The 24,062-nt window shown below is 29.7% G+C and overlaps 1 long non-coding RNA gene across 1 annotated transcript; it reads left to right on the top strand.

Annotated features, from left to right (window-relative positions):
• The first annotated feature begins 5,238 nt into the window (after nt 1-5,238).
• LOC147802073 (uncharacterized) lies at nt 5,239-19,677 on the top strand. Its single transcript, XR_015430035.1, has 5 exons — nt 5,239-5,545; nt 6,660-6,776; nt 14,868-15,068; nt 15,650-15,735; nt 19,502-19,677. It is a non-coding gene; the product is annotated as an uncharacterized LOC147802073 (long non-coding RNA).
• The last annotated feature ends 4,385 nt before the right edge of the window (nt 19,678-24,062 follow it).

Genomic DNA, 24,062 nt, shown 5'->3' with positions numbered 1-24,062 from the left:
TTATATTTGCAATTTTTCATCAAGATTTTATTTTGCATAAATTTAATAATAATTAATTTTGTTTTGCATGTAATCTTAGCATCTGGCTGGAGCCTGAAAACTTTTTACAGAAATTTATGCCTGCAGTTTTTACTTACTCTGTTTTTTCTTTCTCTTAAGAATTACTTTTATAATATTTTCTTTTTAATGGCTGGAGCCTGGAAACTTTTTACAAAGATTTATACGTACAGTGTTTTTTTAATTCACTGTATGCTTTTAATTATATTTGCAATTTTTCATCAAGATTTTATTTTGCATAAATGTAATAATAATTAATTTTGTGTCGCATGTAATCTTAGCATCTGGCTGGAGCCTGGAAACTTTTTACAGAAATTTATACCTACAGTTTTATATATTTTTTTCACGAATTACTTATATAATATTTTCTTTTGCAATGCATGATTTTTAATGTTGGAATTTCTTCATCAAGATTTTATTTTGCATGAATGTAATAATAATTAATTTTGTGTCGCATGTAATATTAGCATCTGGCTAGAGCCTGGAAACTTTTTACAGAAATTTGTACGTACAGTTTTTTTTTAATTCAATGTATGCTTTTAATTATATTTGCAATTTTTCATCAAGATTTTAGTTTGCATAAATGTAATAACAATTAATTTTGTGTCGCATGTAATATCTGGCTGGAGCCTGGAAACTTTTTACAGAAATTTATACCTACAGTTTTTTTTTAAATTCAATGTATGCTATTAATTATATTTGCAATTTTTCATCAAGATTTTATTTTGCATAAATGTAATAATAATTAATTTTGTGTCGCATGTAATCTTAGCATCTGGCTGGAGCCTGGAAACTTTTTACAGAAATTTATACCTACAGTTTTATATATTTCTTTCACGAATTACTTATATAATATTTTTTTTTGCAATGCATGCTTTTTAATGTTGGAATTTCTTCATCAAGATTTTATTTTGCATAAATGTAATAATAATTAATTTTGTGTCGCATGTAATATTAGCATCTGGCTAGAGCCTGGAAACTTTTTACAGAAATTTGTACGTAAATTTTTTTTTAATTCAATGTATGCTTTTAATTATATTTGCAATTTTTCATCAAGATTTTAGTTTGCATAAATGTAATAACAATTAATTTTGTGTCGCATGTAATATCTGGCTGGAGCCTGGAAACTTTTTACAGAAATTTATACCTACAGTTTTTTTTTAAATTCAATGTGTGCTATTAATTATATTTGCAATTTTTCATCAAGATTTTATTTTGCATGAATTTAATGATAATTAATTTTGTGTTGCATGTAATCTTAGCATCTGGCTGGAGTTTGGAAACTTTTTCTGATATCTACACATACAGTTATTTTAATTTAGATATTTATTTCTTTTTAAAAAAATTTATAATATTTTCTTTTTTGATGCATGCCTTTATTAATGTCTAGAACTTTGCAATTTTTCATCGGGATTTTTTCTATATATAAATATATTAATAATTAATTTTATGTTGCATGTGATTTTTGCATCAAGCTGAAGCTGGAAAAGTTTCCAGGTTTGCATGCAGTTTTGTTATTTATTTTTAAGTATTTTACAATATTTTTGTTCTCAATGCATGCTTTTATTAATGTCTGGAACTTTGATATTATTAATTAGTATTGTTGTTATTTGCTATTATTTCTTGAGTGTGGTGAGAATTACTTTCCTGTTTGATGTTTCACTTTGATATGTATTTAATAATATTTATAGTTTATTCTAAAATGAATTCTTTAGATGATATAATAAATTCCAATATTTCTTTAAAATATTTTTTTTTAAAACTATTAGATTTTTTTAGTAATTTTGTCCCATATTTTATTATATCTTTACATAGTATTTTTTTCATGTAAATTTAATCTTTTTTATTTATTATTTAGTTTCTACTTAAAAACTATTTTTAAAATCTCAGAACGTTTAAGCTATATTTTCAGATTTTTAACAGATTCAAACGTAAACTAAATGTTGAACTGTATTAGGGTTTAAGTGAAATTGCAAAGATCCAATACAGTTCAAATGTTTGGTTAGATTACTTCTTGACCAAATGGCGGACAGTGAAGCAAGAGTTATTGCCTAGTGTAATTGTGAATCCGAGTATACTATATTCTAGCCGAACAAGTTTTATGTGTAGAGTTCTTATTGAAAAGGTTGGTATAGAAGATTAGAAATTTTTGATACTTCCTGGTCTTAAATCTAGGTATGTATTCAATAATCATATAATATTTAATATAATTATTTCATTTTAGTTGCTTTTTAGTAGAAAAATTATTTTATATCATTAATTTTTAACCCTGTATGCTATCCATGTAACCTTTTGGTATTATTCAAACTCATGTGATTGAGTCAAACAAATGGACAGAATTGAGTAAAATATTTATCATATGCAATTTTTTCTGAGCTTATGTGTATTATTTCTCTATTGTAACAAACTAAGTAATGTTTTGTTGAAAGCTTAAATTTGCAGTTGTTTTTTTAAATATTTATTTAATAGGATGTTTGTGGGTTTAAGTATTTTTTATATTTTTCTTAACTCATAAGAGCTGCTTGAAATTATCCAATATAGTTTTCAATAATCATACTTATATTTTATGAAATTTTAAAAGATATGTATGGGAGTCCAATTTTTATAATTCTTTTTTTCAATTGAAATAGTTATTTAATTTAACACTGTATCATGGAGACATGGAACAATTTTTTTTGTAGGCCTCATAAATTGAAAATTATTTAATTATGAACTTAATTTGAAGAATATAAAGGTATAAAAAAACATATAAAAGCTTTAACGTTTAGCATTAATTCAATGCCTTTATTTAAACTTTGATATTAAACTTTTTTTTAAATTTAAAACTTACCTGCTTATTTTAATGTTAATTTTATTACATGTTTTGGAAGTTTAAATTATATTTTCAGATAGCTCTTTATTTTCTGAAGTTTAGAGAACTAAATGTTGAATTGCATTAGGGTTTCAGTATAATTGCTTAAAAACCCAATATAATTTAAACATTTGGTTGGATTCTTTCTTTGGCAATTTGATGAACTTGAATTATTGATTTGCAAGACATCATAGCTCAATCTTTTGGCTGAGTTAGTTTTTATTGACAAAGGCGGCATGATGGCGGAATATTGAAATTCTCATGTCTCAAATGATTCTTAAGCATGAGTATGTATACATTATTATTATTTATAGTATGTGTAGAGTTTGAAATTTTATTAGTTACACTAATATTTTATTACAATAAATATAAGTTTTCCTTTTATTGTAAGGTATGATACCTTGTTAAAAATGATTTTAACAGCTTTTTAAATGGATTTTACTATCAATAATAATTAAGCATTTATTTTTCTTGACATTAGGTCAAAATAAAGTTTTCTGTTCAATTATTAAAACGAAAATAAAAGCTTAACTATAATTTAGTTGTAATAAAAATAAATAGTTACAGTAAAGGAATTTACTAAAAGTACCATTAAAACTGAAATAATAAAGCAGTGCAATTAATTCCAAATTGTGTAAATTTCATACATGAAAATAGCTTTTAATTATAGCTTTTTAATTTTCTTATAAATAAAATCTAGAGGTATAATTACAAAAATGCCAACTCAAAATAATTTTTTTTTAAAACTATTGTAGACGTATTTATTTTTCTTACAGATGATTATTTAATCTAAAAACTTTTTATGTATTCCTTGATTTATGAATGTAATGATTTGACTTTACAATATTGGGACTTTTTTTTATTTTTGAACGAAAAGAATCGCAATTTATTTTCTTTGAAAACTACAAACAAATAAAAAAAATTTCAACAAAAAATCCTTTATGATATTTGGTATTTTTATTTGAAAGTTACTGTAGAAAATGTAAAAATACGAAATATTTAATAAAATAATACTTCACACAGTCGCTTCTTATAAATGTTATGTTTCAAACATAAGCTCTTTGATAATTCTTTAAAAATATTTGAGAACAAAATGTTATATCAATGGTCACTAGATGGCGCGAACATAGAGTACAGACTACTTCAACTTCACTGTGACGCCCTTCAGGTGAAGTGATTCATCTTCCTCCTTTATGTCTATGCCCCAGAGGTATTGATTTGTTATGGGAACATGGATGGCTTTGCCACTCGACAGATGTAACGTGCATCTGTCACCATTTACCACATGGGGAGTCTTCAACCCGCAGGGATCAAACCCACGAACTTTTGGGCATGGACTCACTGCCCTACCATATTGTTGTATTTTACTCATTCTTAACACTTTTCTCAAAGGTTATATGGTGTTAGTTTTTCTTTTGTTAAAACGCACGGTAATTTATTACTGCAGGATCCTCTTATAAAGTTCTCATGTTTAATAAGGTTCTGGATTTAATGTATATAAAGGTCAATTTTAATGTATCTTAGAGTGTAGTATTTAAAGGTCAGCTACTTATCTGGAAATTATAAAAATCTGCCTGTTGTCTAAAATTATGATAGTTAAAAATGAACAAGAAGAGACTTGGAATAGTTAACATGCTTGATATTATTTTAATATTCTTTAACATGGTACGTGAATAAGTTTTGTAAAACAGATCATGAATAAAAATAAAAAATTTGAAATTCAGAAGAAAATAAAACTGCTGGTAAAGCTAATGAAATTCTTTACAATTTATTTAGTCATTTGTTTATATTTTGGTGGCTAAAATTTTTTGTTATATGAAGATTACATTTGTTTATTTCAAAAGTATGATTTCCATTTAAATTAATTAACTATAATGTAATTAGATTTTATATTATGTGTCTATTATATTTCTTATTTTTTTAAAGATATTTGTTGAACGCTCAAGTAGTAATAAGCATTTGAGTACTATAAATATTGGCCACATAACCAATTCTATACCTACTCATGGAATAGGTGTTATGTTAATTACTCAACAGTAAGCGACTTAAACATTTTTTAATATGATATAATTTTTTAAAATTAAAGTTGCATGATGTTATTGTTTAATTTTAGATAAATTTTGTTCACTAATTTCTGAGGAAAAGTTTCAAATATTTTCCTAATTTCTTTATGATGAGCACATCAAAGTAAGATTAACCCTTTGATGGTTCTAAACGGGTTCAGCTCGCAATCGAATCGTGCTTCATAATGCGTGCAAACGAGTTCTGCTCGGGAGAAAGATTTCGACCAAAATGTTTAGAAACGAGCAGTACTCTTGTGAAATTTTTCCCAATGCTGACGAGTTGAGCTCGTTCGCCGTTATTATTCTGCATTCATTATGTTGAAAACGAATCCTACTCGCGAAATTTAGTTAGTTTTACTGTGTACAGATGGCAGTACGGGTTCCATTAATTTCTTTTCATAATGAAGCGGGAATTTTTCTTTTTACCTTGTCATTTTTATGCATATTTTGGCACGTTTTTAAAGGGTGCTTGTAAAGTAAAATGGCTCACAAACGAAAGCTAGATAATGATGATTATGATACAGAAAGCTTATCAAGTTTTGAGTCTGATGAAGACTTTGTTCACAGTATTTAGGTAATTACTGTATTTAAATGCTTCATAAAGTTTTACATTAGTTGTATTTATTGAGCCCTTTCAATTTAATATTTGTCTTATATTTATAATTAACTATTATTATTTATATAATTGATTATCATTTAGAATTTACTATTAAATAGTATCGTTTATTAATTATTTTAAAATACGTAAAAACTATTATTTATGTACTACAAATACTTAAGAAATTTTTGAAGTGCGTGAGGCGAGCTATCTATGGCAACGCCAGAGAGTCCCGCAGTGGACTGATCGTTAAGACACGGTTCCCAGCAGATCACCGAAGTCAAGCATCACTGGCTACGGTCAGTGTGCGGGTGAGTGACCACTTGGATCAGTCTACGTAGGGACCGAGGGTGTGCGGTATTGGTCCTCGTTATATTGTGCTACCGTAAAGTGCTCGACTTCGCGCGCAGGTCGTCGGGCTACCGAAGCGGGGGTGCCATCCCCTCCGCAGAGGATCGAAATTGTGATGGCATGTCTTCGGATCATCCTCCGGGGTGTTTCCCAGACCGTCGCCAATAGCCCATTGTGCAGCTCTAGTGCGACGTAAATTAACAAAAACAGCATCGCCAGAGAAGGAAGACATTTTCGGAAGAACGACGGGGGAAAACAGCTGCTACTTTCAAATGCTGTTTACTAGTAATACTGCGTGAATTAAGTCAACGAAAACTGCTCATTTCCCTGACCGTCAAAGGGTTAATAAAGGGTGAATATTTTTACTATTTTGCCTTTACAATAAGAATGATCTAAAAAAATTTGTACTTAAGTAATAAATTAAATAATTAATATTTTTTTACTTCAGTATTAGTGTGTAGTTTAATTAATGACATAATTTTTGTTTACATTTCTTTTCCTTTGACAGGATTTAAGAGAAAACAAGAATCAAAAGGTAACAATTAGTGAAATTTTAAAATTTATCCCATCCATTTATTTTTGTTATTTAAGTTTTTGTGTGTTTCTAGATAAAATTTAAATTGGCTAGCAATGTTTCATTTAAAGTTCACCTTGTTATTCCATTTTAGTGCACTTTAATTTGTGTTGAAAATTTAATTATGAGAAAAAAAGAGTGTTCCTCTTAATATTTTTTTTCCAGTATCTCTTTGATAGAGCTGAGAAATTTCACAGAGGTATTCGTAAATTAGGCTTAACTGTGTGCATGAAGATGGCTAAAGTTATTTGGACCAGTTTCAACTTTTGATCAGTGAAATAAGTATGTTCTTTACATTGTATAAAATGACTTGACTCTTTTGCATATTTTTTTTAGAAATTAAAATTTTTTTGTTTAGAAAATGTAAATAAATTTTTCTGAATGCAAAAATAATAATAAATAAATTATATTAATAAAAATAAAAAAATATTCATATAGATTACATAATATAATTTTTCCTTTTATTTATTTATTTCGCACTGAATATTAAAAATGTTCCACATATAATATTGCTTGATTGCATAAAACTTCTTAAAAACAAATTATATTTAATGGAAATTCATACCTTTCTTTTTTTCTTCATATTTAATGGAATTTCATTTCAAAACTTACTATTTTCCTTTTTTAAAAAAAATAATAAAAAAGGTAAGAAAAAAAACCTTTTGGTTCACTTTTTTCTTATCTGTAGCTGTAATTAATTATATATTATTCTAAGCGAAATAATAAATTTAGGTTTAAAAATTTTACTATTAAATTCAAATATGTATATAGTAATTCTGATATTGTCTGATTTGTATGATCAGAAAAAATTGTCCTGAAAATTCTTAAAGATGCCTTAAATGCCTTATCACAAACGAGAATCTCGAAACGCGCAGTTAATGAACCCCTTTTTGACGCGTCCGATTTTGTCATAAATACACCCGGTTTTATCAAAAATCTCTTTTTAGTTATTGTCATAGATTCCATGTTTTTTTTTTTTTTATTATTAGTTTTCGTATGCGATGACGACTCGCAAAGTGAGAAAAAGAAGAAATATGTGATTTTTTTTTTTTCTGTGTATATATTCTTTTACGCTTTGATAGGAAAAAATTTTATTAAATAATCGTTTTTCTTTTGAATAAAAGTTTTTTAAATTTCATAAATGTTACTTTCGTGCATAAAAATTAGTCTTTCATTTCTCTTCTATTGACAAAAGAAGAAGAAAAGGAATGAAGTACTTAAAAAAAAAAAAAAAAAAAAAAAACTGCTTATTGAGGGAAAAAAGATTTCATATAATTTTTTGTCCAGCAATCACATGTCTGTTAATACAATTCGAAAACATTTGTGCGTGCATCATAAATGTTATTTTAATCATAAGTTTAATTTGTGTTATTATAAAGAAAGAGACCTGTTTTTGTAAAAAAATATAGCGATAGCTCTGATGCCACAAGTACCTTAAGATGAAGATTCAAACGCATTCATGTTATTATATCAATTACTTCAAACAGATTTTAGAAACAATAATAAAAAATGCTAAAACAACTATGAAAGAATTAAGGAAAGATTTTAATTAGTAACATATTAAATCTGAAACAAAAATAACTTTGAACTTAAATAAATTTTATAAGAAAAATCTATTGTAAAATGAATGAATGAATGAAATTGAATATGTTATTTTGAAAGCGCGACCTCCTATAAAATTTAATACAAATTATTCTGAAGATTAATGTTATTTTATAGGTGCTAGTTCACTTTGCCTTGTCTATTTTACGTTTAATCTACTTCTTTTTTCTCTTTTGTCTTCAGTTTATTCCAATATCCTGAGAATTATAATTTTTTTTCTACATATGGAAAATCTCACATGCAATATTTATAGAGTAAATTGTGTAAACGTTTAGATCTAATTTTTACATTGAAAATATGAAGTTAAACTTTGCTTTATTATTAACATTAGAGAGCTTAGATTCTATTTACTTAATTGTAAAACTACTATAATAAACAAAACAAAAAAAAAAGAAGAAAAAAAACTGTAAATAAAATTGCATTTGAATAGGCAATTCATATTTTTTTATAACCGTTGTTGAACAGCCGACCCAATTATTTGGGTTTACGACTACTGATGTTCAACTCCGTAGCCTTGTCATTTTGAACTCAATCCAGAAGACAAAGGAACTCTCCGATTGATTATCGGGAGAAATTTGCCTTTGTTGAGGATTTTTTGATGAAACTAACAGGCATTCGTGTAACATGGAGAGTGAAACCACGAAAACTTCCCACGGTCAGCCTGACGACAAAGTGACTCTAATCCATGATCCGTCTACCACTGAGGATATTTCTGGTCAGCACTGTGGTCGGTGTAAGCCGACCAGCCATCGCTGGGACTAGAACTCGGTTCATCTCATTGGAAGCCGAACACTCTATCTCTGATCCATTACAATGAAATGCATCAACGATAAAAAAAAAACTGTTGCATTGTCTGCGAAACTAAATATTTGGTTTGTGATCGGTGAAATAATATGAGAGCGAATGTTTTGTGATTTGCTTATTGCTACTAACAAGGGGTTGGAGGGTTATTTTATTACCGTCGTCTAACAGTCGACCCAATGTAGGTTTTACGGCTACTAATGCTCAACGCCGTGACCTTGTATGTATGAACCCAATCCAGAGGAACTCCTGGATGGAGTATCGGGAGAAATATGCCTTCGTGGAGAACATTTTAATGGAACAAACCCGCATTTGCGCTACATGGTGAGGAAAACCATGAAAACGTCCCACGGTCAGCCTATCAGCAAGGGGACTCTGACCTATGATCCGTCTACCACTGAGGATATTTTACATCAGAACTGTGGTCGGTGCTGGATATTTTTTCTTTACCATGCCGATTTTCGCGTGATTTTCACACTGTTCTATTCAACTTTTTCACAATTCATTCAACCAGAGCCGTGGTGATTCAGGGGATAGAGCGTTCGCCTTCCAATGAGGTAAATCGGGTTCGAATCCCATCTGTGGCTGGTCGATATGAATTCCCCATCTGGCTCGCACCGACCGCAGTTCTGATGTAAAATATCCTCAGTGGTAGACGGATCATGGGTTAGAGTCCCCTTGCAGTCAAGCTAATCGTGGGAGGTTCTCGTGGTTTTCCTCACCATGTAGCGCAAGTGCGGGTTTGTTCCATCAAAAAAGTCCTTGAATGCAGATTTCTCCCTAGTACTTGATCCAGGAGTTCCCTTGTTTTGGATTGGGTTCAAAATTATTAGTCGTAAACCCAATAATTGGGTCGGCTGTTCAACGACGGTTATAAAATTAAATAAAATTCTTTCAACCACAATCCTTTTCGGCCTTCCGTCAGTCCGTAAGGAATGAAAGCGCCTATCATTTTTTCATGTTTGATGATATAGTTGCGTATACTGAGCTGGATGCGGTGGGAGGGATTCTTGTATTCTCATGTGCAACTCCGCTACTTTTAGTTTAGTTTTATTCAGTTTCATGCTCCATTTCATACCCTCTGAAATGTAACCGAAAAATCTCTCTAATTTCTGTTGATCACCGGGAACATTAAAAAAAATTTTTTTTTTTACATTTTGCCTTGCGAAAGAAAATTTTATTTCTCTTGTTAATTTCATCATTGGTGAAGCGTCATCGTCTTTGGCAAGCTAATGGCTTTCTCGCTCTCTTCTATTTAATAATAATAAACTTTCAAGGATTATGGTACTGATAAATAGTTATATCTGCTTTGGTTTACTACATTTAATGCAGGCTTTGAAATCAATAATAATGAAAGCTTGTGCCACCACATTTATTTATTTTGAAGAAACAACCCCCCTTTTTTAATAAAAAGATATTGATGTTTCAAAAGATTTACATCAAGGGCGGCGCCAGTAGGGGGTCAGGGGAGGCAATTGCACCCCCGTCGGTCATGGCCAGCCCCACCCATCGGGAAAAATTTAGAGTCTCGTCGGGAAAATAGTCTGGTCACATTTTTTTCTAAATAATATAAAAAAATGCCTAATAAAAATTTTTGTAGTTAATTTTTTATTTTTAAGAATTAGTAACAAAAATTAGTAAAATATATTGTAAATTCTATGTAATTGTAGTTTCACTGCACTACTTGTAACTTTGCTCATACATTGTTAAACTAGAGACCGGATGCGATTAGACATGGTTGAAATTGGCGACTTTTCGAAGTCCCTTAGAAATCCTTTCCCACAGACACATCTTCATTTTCTTGGAACAAGACGCAGGTCCCCTTCTTTACAAATTCTTTTTTGATGTTATGTGTTTATCAATGGTTTATGGGATCATATAATTGTTTTTTGAAATTTTCAAGTAAAATGAAAGTATACGAAGAAAAAAAATTCCAATTTTTTTTATACTTTTAAATGAGGAAAATCATTTACTTATTCGGATTCAAGGTTTATATTTTAATCAACGCAATAAATATGCAGTCGGAAAAAAAGAAACAAGTTTTTTTAAATTTATTATTATTTCTTATCATTGTCTTAGTAGTAAAAAGATTGTTGATTGATACAGAAAAACAATTAAACTTTTCGTATTCAATATCTTTAAATATATATTAATCAACAGATTCTCATTGACTTATTTTGTGTAGAGTGTATGAAATGGAAAAAGGGAACACCTTGATTAACTTTTCATTTAATCATATTTTCGCATACAAAGAGTCAATTTTAAGTTACGAAAATGACCAGAAAAGCGCATTCTGTTCTGGATAAACTTCCAAGTTTGTCTATAGTTTAATTTTCAAAATGAGGAAACAGCCGCAATCTGGAAGATATGGTCTGAAGTAAGATACGGCAGAGAGAGAGAGTTTGAAAGTATGGGTCCTTTAATTTTAACTTCACTCTTCTATTATAGCCTATTATCTCGAGAACTTTTTGAGTGTATTGAAAAAATTTTGCATAAAATAACGAAAAACATTTTACACACAAATTTTTAAGTAAAATTAATTTTAAATAATTATTTGTTATCTTTTATTTGTTTATTAAATAGTTAGTAGTAAAATATATTGAATTGTATGTTCTACATATTTTTACATCCTTTTAATTTCAAAATACAAACCTTCAGTGCAATCGATCAAGTAGTTTATTAGTTATCAAATTTTAAAAAAGTCAGTTTGCTTAAAATTTTATTTATTTCGAATTATTCAACCGATTTCATTCAAATTTTGTATTTTACAATTTAAAATTACCTTCCATAAAAATTTGTATATCTTGCTATTTTATTTTATCCGTCGTTGAGTAACCGACCCAATTACGATTACTAATGTTCAACTCCGTAGCCTTGTAATTTTGAACCCAATCCAGAAGACAAGGAAACTCCTGCATAAGTACCCCCATAGGTATTGATTTTTTATGGGAACCTGGAGGACTTTGCGACTCGACATATTTAACGTGCATCATCAGTATCCATTTACTACACGGGGATTTCAAAAATGGGGATTCAGAATTTTTCCAACGCATATTATAAATAAAAATATAAAAAATATTAAATATTTTATAACTATTTAAAACTATATTTTTTGCATGGCCATTATCTTTGGAAAAACGAATTTTTGCAATTGTATGAAAATTTTTTTGATTCAATCAAAACGCAAAACGTTCTTGAGATATGACGAGATTGAGATACTATCATCATTATCATTGAGCTATTATTTTGACGCTATTACTATGCAATTATTATGAAATTAACAAAAGAGGACAAAAGGAAAGACGTTTTTATTTATTTATATCTGATATTAATATTGAAAGTGAACATAATTTCACCTTATTTTCCTCTTTCAATCATAATCCTTAAAATTACCAAAGCATATGTATATGGATAACCACCAGCTAAATTACCTTTCTGTATAAAAATGAAAAATTATTTTGCTATTATCAGCAATATTGACATATACTTCAAATGAATGTACAGTGCGCAAAAAAATAAATGGACCCACCGGAATAAATTTTAATCTTAAGTTCGGTTCTTCATCTTCTAGGACTCATTCGTAATGGTACGAGAGGGTGACATCAAATCAGAGCAGTGTTTAAGGATGGGCCCAGTGCCTCGTGTTCTGATGGGGCCCCCGAAAAGTCTAAAGTCACATTGTATTTTTTTCTTTTTTTTTAATTGTAGCTCATTTATTATTTATAACTCAAGAGGGCCCCTAGATCCCACTTTTTTCTTCTTTTTTTAAAGTTTTATTCAGAGATTTATTCAGATTATTTTTTCTTTTTTCCGTAGTCGGATGCTTTTCAAAATCTAATCGAAGTGTTTACAAATATAAAATAATTGTTATTCTTCACTTTTCTAACCAAAAGAGCAATAAAACGCTTTTTCCACTGATGAAAATATCCCCACTTTCGTAATTACCACCCACAGAGTTGTCAAGTAGCCTGTTCACTTTGGGTCGGCCTAAACTGCGCAAAATTTTCTACCCCCTTCAATCAGTGACATCAATCGTCATGGGAGGGGAAAGAAAGTAGGAAGTACATTTCAAAAAGACTAGTTTAAAAGGGTAGCTACAAAATTGGCTGTTTTTCGCCAAAAGATATTCTTTCTCAATATTCTCTAGTTCCTTTCCTTTTTTTTTTAATTCTTCCGATTGTTAATATAAGCTTATTTTCATAATTTAGAATCAATGTTTTTCTTCCAAGCACATATACCAAATAAATAAACAAATATTATATTGAGAAATGTTAAATAAATATGTTTAAATGGGGCAGAATTGGACGGATTTATATTAAGATCCTTCTTTATAGCTGATAAGTTTTGGTTTCATTCGTTTAATTAGAAGACATATTAAAAATGTGAACCTCTAAATATTATTTTTAAATTTTGAAGATTTCCCCAAAGTGGGAATCAAATACTTTTTCCACCTATTTACTCTAAAATAAGTTTACGGTGAAAGTATTTTTAACAGTTTTTCATTGTAAAGCATATATTTTAGAATGTATAAAAATGTGTAATTTATATTAACCCTTCTTTCAAGAGAAGTTACAGTTTTCTATATAGTTAGAAATTCAATTGCAAGAGGGAGATAATTAATTTTAATATAGCTTCTTAAGTTTCTAATTCGAACATATTTGTGTTTTGTTAAAAATTTAGATAAAATTAAGGTATAATCAGTTTATTTTATCTATTTACTGCTGTCTGAAATGGATAAATCATAATATGCAGTGATGCTAAAAATATCTACAATATAACAGCGTGAAAAAATTACAAAAAAGTTTAATTAAAAAGATTATGTGACTTTTTAAACTCTGTTTTTGCTTTACTTAACATGCCAATATTTAATGAATTGTGTTTTATTGCAATTCTCAAAGTATCCTCTAAATGCTAATTTGTCAAATATATTATTCTTAATTAAGTGTTTTGTTATGCTTACTTGGCATCTAATTTTATAATCTTCTAAGCCTCTGCTTTAAATTTTGTATTTCAAGTTATCTGAAATAAATTTCTTTGTACAAACTTTTTTATTTTCCTATCGAATTGTTTTAAACTGAATGAGATAATTCAGTGAGACACAAAAACATCATCAATGTTTCTTGTCCTGAAAAACCTTAGAGTTCACAATTGTCCTGATATTCCAGATTGACGTGATAAAAAAAAATGTGATCTTGCTTTTAACTTTTTGATCTAATATTCCCGATTTTCGTGTGTTTTCTGATCCTGCCATTTTCTACAAGCATGAACTTTAAAAGATTTGATTTGTAGAATAAAGAGATTTTGGTTTTCAAAATTTTTTTGTTATTTATTATTTTAATATAAATTGATAATGCTAGTAAAAATTTCAAAATTTAATAGTTCCAATTCAGAGACCGTTTATCAACTACATAGATTAAAGATCTTTTATTGTGTGGTCTGTGGGCTAATAGAAGCACTTAGATTTTAGTTGCTTTTTGAATTATCTCATTTTGTTTAAAATAGTAATAAACTACTTGGAAAAAGAAAAGGTTTATAGAATGAAAATTTTTGTATTGTAATATAAGTTTTTTTTTCTTCTCTCCTTTCTTTTTGCAAAATAGTGTATTTCGTATCTCAGTAATTTTGCCTACGCATTAATTGATTCTACTCTAACTTTATTTAAATTTTTAAGAACCAACATTTAGTAACATTTAATAAACTTTGTTTTAGTAGAACAAAATATGCCTTTTTACTTTGTCATTTGCTTTTTTTTAAAAATTAGTTTAACAATGTATACTGTTCCAAAATATATCTTGATTTTTTTATTTTTTTTAAAATTTGTTCTGATTTTTTCTTTGGTTTATTATGAGGCTTAGAAAATATATTCTAAATTATAATTTTTGTTAAATGTTTTATGTTTCACAGCTCTTTGATTGCCTTTTCTGACTGTAGTATTACTTATTTTAATGTAAGAATCTTGTATATTTTTAGGCCTCTTGCTTATAGTACTTTAGATGATCTTGTGCATCATGTGAGACAACATTTATAGTTGATGGATCTGGCTAAGGCTGTAAATGTGTTCTCAAAAAATGATCATAAGTTTATGCTTTTTGTAAAAAAGTTCATGCTTGTAAGCTTATTCTTAATTTAGTTTAATGCATTAGAATAAGATCTGATCGAGAAAATGGTAATGTAAGTTCTTTTTTTATAATTAATTAAAATACATTTCATGCCACTAATTTAATTTATTGTAATTCAAGGAAATAATGCTTTTAAATTGCGAAGAATTTTTATTGTATGAATAATAGTTGCATTTTAATAAAATCATGAGAGTTGCTTGTGCAGTTAAATTTATTTTGTTACACTTATGTCTATAAAAATATGATGTCAATAACCATGAGAATCTAGCAGGATATCAAAGCCTTTTACTTTCAGCCATTTATTTTCACATTATATTCTTCTATCTATGAATTTCAACTATTTTTACTCCTTAACTATTCTTAAAGTGTATTTCAGTTCAGATTATTTCATGGTATTGTAACTAGTTTATAATTCATGATATTATAACTAGTTTTGTTGTTCTGGTAATGAAAATTGTGTTTTGCTAACTATTAAGTCTATTGAAGAAATTTTCAAGATTTTTTTTTTTTTTTTTGAAAATTAGTAATTTCCAATATCTGTAGCAACATTAGCTCTGGTATAATATGTATGAAGCAGTAAAAAGTCATCTATGATGTTTATTATATTTTGAAAAAAAATTAGGCTTTATTTAGAAGAGTGAGTTGTTAATGAGGAGGCTTGAAGATTTTGGTTTTAAGATTATTGCAAAGCTGCAACTGTCTGTCCTGCAGAAAAAAGCGTAAGCATACATTTAATTTATATAGTTGCTTATAGTGCTTGTATTCACAATAAAACTTGGAAAATATCGAATCTCCTTGAAAAAAGAAGGAAAAAAAATAGTATCCACTGTTTTTTACATCTATTGATTAGTATTAGTCATTTAGAATAGAAAAAAAAACTTGAAAGATATTTCAAAACTAAATATTGTCTTAAAGAATTTGTATCTGTTCAGTGCAGATAACTGAAAATGCATTTTAGAAGTCATTCTTGTCACACACATATTTATAATTGTCTTATGCTAAAAAATAATTTTTCAAAGAATTTGGATATATTGAACTTCTGTTTATAGTGGACTCTTGCTTAATGTACTTCCATATGCTTTTATTCTTTAAAATATCAAAAATCTTATAGACTAAGAAAAACCGTTAATTGTCTGGGAATTTTATTTAAAGAAAAATAAAAGATGGAAAAAATACAATCTTAGGTTAGAACCTGGAAAAATCTTTCAGCAAACCTAGAAACTAAACAATCTATTTCAAATTGGACTATAGCACTAAATAGTCTATAAGGTTCAAAGTAAATAAGTTCACCATTTGTTTTTATTTTTTTGTTGTTAAAATTCTGTAGTAACATTGTTGAATTTTTGAATTATCGAAATTAAAGTATTGATTTGTGTTATTTTTTTTATAATTGTTTCTGTAGCAAAATAAGAAAAAATGAGGCAAAATCAGATCTGCATTTTCCTATAGTCCTGCTGTGGACTGAGCGTTATGACTCGGTTCCCAGTAGATCACCGAAGTCAAGCATCACATGCTTGCATGTGCTTTTGTTCTTTAAAATATCAGGGTTTTCACTGGATAAGGAAGACCTAGAAATGTCCGGGAATTTTATTTAGGGAGAAAAGAGTCGGGGAATGATGCAATGTTTGGCCAAAATCTAAAAAAAATTTTTTTGCAAACCTTGAGTGTAAATACTCACTTGAGTGTAGATAACCAATTTCAAAATTTGCAGTAACAATATGTAGCCAATGAATTTCAAAATAAATAAGTCCAATATCTATTACTTTTATTTATTAAATTCTTTTTGATAAAATTTTACTGTAACATAGTTGAATCTTTTTAGAACATTGAAATTAGAATGTTAATTTGTAAAAAATACTTGGTTTAACAATTTATGGTTTCAAATTTTTTCTTAAATATAACTATAAATCCAGATCAATAATAAAAAGGTTCTTTAAAATTAAGTTTTCTGTATAAATAAATGTTGATTTTTAATCATTAGTAAGAAGTTTGATAGCAGACTGTATCATTGATATGACTCTATTAATAAATTATGTTTCATTGAGCTTTTCAGTTTCTAGTTTTTATGCAAAATATTGCTTTTGTTTATAATTTATATTTATGTAAAACCCTTCTAGGGAAATAAAATACATTTACAAAATTTAATATTAGGCATATTTCTAATTAAAAAATTAGTTTGAATAAAATATATATATACACTGGTTATCATAAATTAAGGAAAAATCACAAAAATAGCGATAACTCTTTCAAAAGTAAGCCAAACCGTGCAAAATTTGCATATGTTGTCCACTAAGAGTAGCTGAGTAAAATTGCAATATGCAAATTAGTGGCGCTGCACTCGGCTTACGTCATCTGCCTGGAGCATAAAAGTCCAAGTTTGAGAGAAAGCACACAAATTTTACTGTGATTGCGACATTGAAAATCTGAGATAGCCAATTCGTAATAATGACCTCTAGGCATCATTTGCCTGAAGAACTACGATGGAGAGCCATCGGGAGACTAGAGGCAGGGCAGAGTCAATCAGAAGTGGCCAGATGGCTAAATGTGAGTCCATCTGTGGTTCATAGACTTTGGAGGCAATTTCAAACCACAGATTCGGCATCTAGGAGGTTCAGTCAAGGACGGCCAACTGTTACGACCAGTGCCGATGACCGATATTTGACATTAAGTGCACGCAGGAATAGAACCGCTACTCCGACACATCTTAGATCCTCTCTTGCTGCAGCCACCGGAAGGTTGGTGTCAACGTCAACTGTGCGCAGAAGGCTCCACGAAGGTGGTCTGTATGCGAGACGACCAGCCATTTGCGTGCCGCTCACATCACGCCATAGGAGAGACCGTTTGCAGTGGGCCCGACAACATGTCCACTGGACGTCAGATCAATGGAGGCCTGTTCTCTTTACGGATGAGTCCAGGTTTAGTCTAGAAAGTGACAGTAGACGTTATTTGATATGGAGAGAACCTGGGACCCGTTATCATCCATCAAACATCCGTGAAAGAGATGCATACGGAAGAGGCAGTGTCTGTGTTTGGGGAGGCATATCCTTAGGAGGGCGCACATACCTCCATGTCTTTCCAAGGGGAACCGTGAATGCTCAGGTTTATCGAGACAACATCCTTGATGCTTATGTGCGCCCATATGCCGGGGCAATTGGTGATTGCTTCCTGTTACAGGACGATAATGCAAGACCACACAGAGCTCGCATTGTTGATGATTATCTTCAACAGGAAACAATTACTCGCATGGAGTGGCCAGCTCGATCCCCGGACTTGAATCCTATCGAGCACGTTTGGGATGCTCTAGGGAGGCGTGTATCTGCCATCAATCCGCCCCCTCAGACCCTTGCCACGCTTGCAACTGCTTTACAAGAGCAATGGCTCTCACTTCCTATTGAACTGATAGACCGCATAATTGAAAGCATCACACATCGCTGTTTGTGCTGTATTGCTTCTAGAGGCAATCATATTCCATATTAAAGGTACTTTTTCTATTGCAAACCGATACTTCCAATTTGTTTATTTTATACATGTGCTAATTTCTATACTACTATTAATGTCTGATAATTTCTTTTTATGTTGTTTAATACCTTACTATGTGTTGTATATTGTGGGTAAGTTTCATAAAATTCCATGTGTAATTTCTTGAGTTATCGCGATTTTTGTGAATTTTCCTTAATTTATGATAACCAGTGTATATATATATATATTTCTAAAGAAATATAATCTTGAAATTTCATGATTTCTAATCTTGAAAATCTGTGTTTTAATCCTATAAATGACTTGGAACCTTGAATATAATTAATGTATAAAATCCCCATATCTGTGTATTTGTAATATTTTTTTTCATTAATATCAGATTCAATAATTTTTCACCCTGCATTCAAACAAAAGTTTCTACGCTAGAATTTTGAAACAACAGTATTTAAAAAAGCAGGCTTAAATATTTTTAGTTTCTTTTTCTTCCTAATTTTTAACATATAATATTTTGTATATTGTGTGTAAAACATTTTACACCATCAATAATAATTTTACAATCAACTTTAAGAATATTTTATAAATTTTTGTTCCTTGACATTATTTGTATGTGTACCCATCCATATATGTCTTGACAGGGCTCATAAGTTTCAGGTTAATAAGTAGGTATAAGTTTAAATAAAATGAAAGTCAAAGTATTTCAAAGTATATCTTCTATAAGACTAATTTCTTAATAGTTTTTTGAAAAATATTGCAATAGATTTAAAGAATGCATTTAGAAACTTATATTTTTATTCATTCTAAATAAGGAAACAGGTATGCAAAAAAAGTCTATCATTAAGGTGTTGAAAGTGCTGTAGTCGCACAAACACATGAATGTTTCTGTATATTTCATTAAATCATTATTTATTAACTATTAAGAAAATTGTTATTTTGTTAGTAATTTTTTTTTAATATTAGTGAAATGTTTCATTGCTTTAAATGAATATATTTTCTAATAGTTTTTTTTAGTTTCAGGCAAAATTTGGTTTTCTTGCTTCTCAGGCAGCTAATTATAACATAGCAGAATGTAGAAGCTTAGTCAAAACTTTAGTATGTTCATCGAAAACAGTTGCTTGGAGAATTACGGCTTGCAAGTTTTCTGGCGGTAAACTTTATTTACCCCTTCTTAGAAAATTTTGTTTTAATATGACTAGATCCATAACCTATATGACTATCCATAACGTATATACATACCCATATGACTATAGACATATCCTTTTATTACAAGTTTTATTATCTGGTGTAGTTTAGCTACCATTAGAATTATTAAATTCCAATTTGCTTGTATATAAGACATGTTAACTCGATTCTATCTGGAGGTACCTTTGGATAGATAACAGTTGACACTGTCAGTAGCCTCGCTCTACATTGGTGACTTTTTGACTTGATCTCAACACACATACCTCAACAGAAATGTCCACTTTGATATGAACACTCCTTCTTTGACAGATGGAACACTGTGAACAGGTTGACTTGCTATTTGTGACTGTTACCTTGCTTTCCTTACGCTGTTGCTACACAGCCTTGATCAAAAACAACAGCAGCCCACACACATTCGACTGCTAATTGCAAAACAATGCTTTAGAAGTCTAATATTAATCCTAATGGGATATTTCAAACTGTTTTACATATTCCTCAATGTACATGCTTTATTGGAATTGCATTAAAGCATAGTTTATCGAAACCAGGGCTCGAAAAAACTCAGAAATTTTACCCGTCCCCGAGGACGGCTTGTCCAACAATGTACCCGTCCTCCTTTGAAACTAACCCGTCGCTTCTAAATAAATAAAAAATATAATTTTCTCTTATTTATTACAAACAGTTATATAAATTGCACAATGAATTAATAGTTACTGGGATTACATTATACAGTAATAAAAGAAATACTGGGTTACTAATAGTTACCTAGTATTTCTTTTATGAAATAATTTAAATGACAAAGATCAAGTTATCTGGAATGTCAATTTATCCGAGGGTACTGCGTTATTTAAATGAATCAAATATGACGTTTGCCAGTTTCACAAACAAGCCAATGATTTACAGAGGTTTCTGCACAGAAATCTGAAACGGTTTTCCATTAGGTAGATTTTCATAATTGCGTTTAACGCTTCTTGTTTATCAATTCCACCATGCGCAGTATGTTGCTGTATTGTCGGTCATTTTGCTGCATTAGGTCTTTATAAATAGCTTGGGTTCGGAGGGCTGAAGTTTTCTGGTATTTAACGGTGTTACGTATCTTAAGTTTTAATGACAACCATTCTTGAGAAAAATTTTCTTTATCTACTGCTTCAAAAAAGATTGTAAGATAACAAAAATTGAAAATGTATCACGAACATTAACAGGGAAAATGGTCGTCCGCGCGGACGTCGGATTCGAGAAATTTGTTGTCCGCTGGGAATTTTTGACCGCCGAGGACGGGCGGACGGGTGGTTTTTCGAGCCCTGGCGCCGGGCATTCAGCTAAAACAAGCATTCAATATATCAATGGAACGCACTAAAGCTTTATATCAATTAGTTTAAGATAATTACAATTATAGAATAATTATTTTTATTTTAGAATGAAATGCTTTAAAAGACAAATATCTGTTAATGATAAATATTAAATCAATGAAAAAACATAGCCCATATTGAACTCTTACGAATTTGCCCCTGTTAAATTTTGAGACAGAAGAAAAAATTAAAGCCGGATAGATTTCCGAATCACCTTCTAGTTTTACTATTTAAACAAATTGGTTTGGATGTCTTTCACCCGCCTGTCTCATTAGTGATTCAGCATATTTCGATATCTTTTTTGTTTCGTTCTTATTTAATATTAATTTGTTTGCGACAATTAATTTGTATACCTTTTTTACTTAATTTTTTTCAAGGAGTTTAAAAATATAATATCGAGGGCATGAACCTAAATTAAATTGGATTTTTTTGTATGCCTTTTTTACTTACATCATCCACACACCCACGCGCAACTGTCTGCTCTAAATAATACGAGCATGAAATGAGATAGTGTGGAGTTATTTAAATTCATATTCAAAAGTATTAGTTAATTGCGTTTTAAATTGACAATTTCAGTCATTTTTTAGGTACTATTTGAAACTGCAGCATATCATATAAAAGCACTAAAAGTAACATTTGTGCAATTTTAAATTGAAATAAAAAGGAGTTACGATCCTTAGAAATAGATATTAAATAGTTTCATATGCAAATGATGGGTCAAAATTACCTTTTAAATAAATCAAAAAAATCTTTTACCTCTTAAATTAAAAAAAAAAATTTATTTTTAAATAATTTATTAATATTCAAATTATTTAAGAGATGATATGTTCCTTTCTAATGACAACGAAGTTTTTATTTTATCCAGTCATTTATTTATATTTTTTTAATTTACTTCTTATTTGTTTTTGTTTTATTAAATTTAATGCACGGGCTTAAAATTAAAACAAATCTGTCAAAACTTCACAAATAGTTTTGATTTAGGATTTTAAGAAGTTCTTTAAATACTCATCCTTTAGAACAAAGTGGGTCAGGTTATCCTTTATTAAGAAGTAGTTTTGGCCTGGTTCCTCAACTCTTAAAAATTATTTATAAAACATATTTTTTAATTTGACAAAGTTTTCAATTTAAGTAAAAAATATTGATGTAAACAGGGGCAAATATAATAAGCTATTAGATAATTAATAATTTCAACTTTGAAATTTATTATGTTAAAAAATGTATAAATGAAAAACTGTGCAAACATTCCATAGGTTTTCCCTAACCACAAAGATGATATAATAAAAACATTTGCTTACCTCCAAATGTGAAAAATTTATATCTTCTTGATGTCCTTCGAAAATTTTTATATAGAAATTCGGAGTTAACGGATTCATGAGAAATTAGTTTGGATTAATAAAGCAACATAAAATCAATTACAATAACTATGTAATTTAAACAATTAGGTCAGTTGAAACATTACTCTAAAGCAGTGTTTCTTAACCTTTTTGGTATAATGTTATAAGTTTTTAAGAAGTCACGGACCACCCCCCTGTGAAAAAAATAATTGCAAAAACCATCCATTATTAGAAAACATTTAATTTTATTACTTTAATGTTGTTGTTGTAGTTAATTTACGTCGCACTAGAGCTGCACAATGGGCTATTGGCGACGGTCTGGGAAACATCCATGAGGATGATCCGAAGACATGCCATCGCAATTTTGATCCTCTGCAGAGGGGATGGCACCCCTGCTTAGGTAGCCCAACGACCTGCCTTATTTTAATAGTATACAAAATTTTTATAATTAAAATTTTTAATGTGAAGGTTGCTGCTGCTTTTCCTTAATTAACTAATTGAATTGGGGGATAGTTTTCGACAAAGCAACGCGCATATCATGTTCAACATTCAATCGATTTCGATGTTTTGTTTTTATTGCCACGAGTGTGGAAAATCCCGCTTCTCAAAGATACACAGTAGCAAACGGAATTATAGCTGCCATAGATCGCTTTGCAGGCAATGGGTAGGCTTCCAAACGTTTTAAAAATTAGGAGTAGTTAGCGGACCCCCAAAATATGACTCATGGACCCCTTAGGGGTTCATGAACCACAGGTTAAGAAACCCTGCTCTAAAGTATCGAAAATATTGTAAAGCAAGATAAAAAATAATATAAAATAATAATAAATAAATTATTTTTCCCGGATTTTTCCAGTTTTAACGCAGTATTAACCATTTCATGAATAAAAAAATAATTTTTTTTCTTCTATAAAAATTTTCTTTTTCACGGTGGTTAGAGCCATAGAGGCCTACTTTCGTCCGAGCTTGAAAATTATAGCTTAAACGCTTTAACTAGACAAATAAATTTTCTTATATGTTAAATTTACTTTTCTTATGTGTTACTTTCATACTTTATTGTAACGCCTTACTTTTTTTGGAGCATTTAGTTTTCTTATGCACTACTTTTGCGTGTAACTTTTCTTATGTGTTACTTTTACGCTTGTATTTTTTTTACTCGTTACTTTTGCACATTGTTCTCCTACTTTCTCCACTCCATACTTTAATGCACTTTCTTTTACCTTTAATTTTTTCTCGTTTATTGTTCATGCTTTACTTATTGCCCGTTTATTTTTATTACGCATTAGTTGCGTGGTAACTTTTCTTATACCTTACTTTCACTTTTAAGAGTTGCTCGATTCTTCACTCCATACTTAACTCTTTCCCTTATATTTTACTCGTTACTGTTCTCTATGCATTCCTTTTCATTTAGCGTCTACTGCACCCTATTTCAACGCGTGTTAGTCCCGCAGTAGACTTGATCGTAAAGACACGATTCTCTGCAAAATACCGAAGTTAAGCATCACTGGCTGCTGTCAGCAAGCGGGTGGGTGACCACTTTGATCACCCTGCATAGGGAGTGCGGTATCAGAATTTTTCTACCTTAAAGTGTTCGCATACAGGTCATCTGGATACCAAAGCTAAGGATCATATGTAAAATGAAAGTAATACAATGGGAAGTAAACGTGTAAGGCGTAGAAATAAAGCGCAAAACTGACATATGTTTAAAAA

This window comes from Parasteatoda tepidariorum, chromosome 10, assembly GCF_982258835.1.
Source record: "Parasteatoda tepidariorum strain Cologne lab strain chromosome 10, Ptep-v5.0, whole genome shotgun sequence".
NCBI classification, from domain to species: domain Eukaryota; kingdom Metazoa; phylum Arthropoda; class Arachnida; order Araneae; family Theridiidae; genus Parasteatoda; species Parasteatoda tepidariorum.
Note: the sequence above shows the minus strand (reverse complement) of the source record. Positions and strands in the feature narration are given on the sequence as shown.